Source organism: Nannobrachium achirus (assembly GCF_963921795.1).
Source record: "Nannobrachium achirus genome assembly, chromosome: 17".
In the NCBI taxonomy this organism is placed as follows: Eukaryota; Metazoa; Chordata; class Actinopteri; order Myctophiformes; family Myctophidae; genus Nannobrachium; species Nannobrachium achirus.
In genome coordinates, this window is record NC_137824.1 from 29,707,533 (window position 1) to 29,709,825 (window position 2,293).

Here is a 2,293-nt window from a genome sequence, read left to right on the forward strand (position 1 = left end):
CACACACACACACACACACACACACACACACACACACACACACACACACACACACACACACACACACACACACACACACACACACACACACACACACACAGAGAGTAGTGTGTAGAGAGAGATAGATAGTCAAATATGTCCAGCATGGCAGCAGTATGGTGACATTGGTGACCTGCTGAAATGTGACCATGTTGTGGACTTCACAATAATCACACCCAATATCACATATTTCAGCAGGTCACCAATTTCACTGTAACACTGTAACAGGATGGAGGAGGCAGAAATGTAAGTATTGGAATTTGGCTAGAGAGTGTCTGACTGGTTAATGATACAAATGCTTCTACCACTTTTTCGAGTCACGTGTTCAAATACTGGATTCTGATTGGCTAAATTCCGGAGGTTATGAGAGGACAACTGCCGCAAAGTTGTGTGTCCGAGATCAATGCGCCTCAGTGTACATCCGGGGACTTCAGGAGGTAGTCCCCCAACCAACAAATGAAGGTCGCAGCGGTCCTATGTTTACTAACGTGCGTACTATCGTCGCCGATTTATTTGGATCCAATGCAATCCGCCAACTTTAAAGCCCCTTTTCTCTGAACCTATGCCTTTCTGGAAGCGAACAGCCTCTATTTACGGCCGGAACGGTGCTTTTAACTGACGTTAGCTTAGCTGTAAGCTAGACGCATGGATTAGTATGGAGTTGGCGCAATCTGTTGGTGAGTAGAAGATGTTGTTGGTGGAACTATCTGCTGTCTCGCGGAAGTTTTATAGGCAATAATGATTGTAACTTAAGATCCTTGCAAGTTACAACTATGTGTTTTCTTTCATGTATACGGGAAAAAGTGGTAGAAAAGCTATTTACCACTCGGGGTCGGACATTATGCTCTCATAATGTCCTGAGTGAGTGTGTTATCGGACTCGGCTGCGCCTCGTCCGATAACACCCTCACTGCGGACATTATGAGAGCATAATGTCCTCTCACTCGGGGTAAATTGCTTACATCTATGTTTGCATTGTGTTTGTGAACACGCACGGCACGGCACATCACGGCACGGACGCACGCGCGCAAACACACACTGACATTTATCTTTTACAGCCCTTGCTCACAGCAGAGCAGAGTATGCATCGGAGGGATTTGATAAAGACCTTTCTGTTTGTCTACAGATGATACAACAGACTGGGGTTTGAAATGTGTCCAATACTATTACGACATTATCCTTGTCTGCTAACAACAAATGACAGGTAAAGTGGGCTTGTGTCTGCCGTTCTGTATCGGAGGAGAGAGGAACATGCAAATCCCTCCACTGGTGATTGTGGGAAAGTAAAATGCGTACAGGGACGGAGATGAGAGCCAAGCATCAACTGACATCCCGTGGCAGGAGAGGAGACAGACTCTGAACATCTTCCAAATCAACACAGGCTCATACTCCTGGCTTCATTTTCAGCAGGTTTGGGTATGTCTGGGGTTAGAGGGCATGACCCTCGTGCCTGCTTCAATAAGATAATGCTTCTACTGATTACAAGACTCAATCAGAAGAACGCTGGAATTATCTGCATTCTCTTTTAAAGATTTTTTTCCTTGTTAAAGGCTTTTCTGTTTTATCAGAAGAGAGCGAGCATAGAGCAGATACAGGAAATGAGAGAAGGGATGGAGCCACAAGGACAAATTATTGACATGCTCATCAAGTGATGTACTTTCACAGCCAAGACCAGCTATAATATAAATACACACAGCTATATCCTCAGCATTAATTTAAAGTGTAAAAATGTGTCATATAAATAAACACCATGCCAATCAGAGTTCATTTACCCCGAAAAAATTACTTCAGGAATTCCCATCCCAGAGCAATATCGGCGGCATGAATAAACAAACATCTCAAGTCAGCTAAAACGAAACAGATAAATCTAACACTCGGTAACACCAGAAGAATGGTGGTAGAATATGAAGTATAATTTATCGTGTTGGATTGTAAGCATGACAATGTGTCGCTCCAGAGACAACAGCTGTTAGCATAGGAACAATTAACAAGCTACGCGAACCCAGCGGGAGTGGTGATAGTGGTGGTGTTTGGACGCCATTGGTCGCGAAGGGTTGTTTCGCGAGGCTGGATCTCTGCTTCTGAGTGCTTTATCTCTGTTATTGAATTCAGGCTGCACTCTCTGGGAAATGAACAGATGAGATCAGATCCATTGCGTACTTAGCGGAGTATACGTGACTCTGCTTGCTATTACACACAGCAACCAACAAACATCCCAGAGGTCACCGCGTTAAACACACTAAATAAAGGTTCCG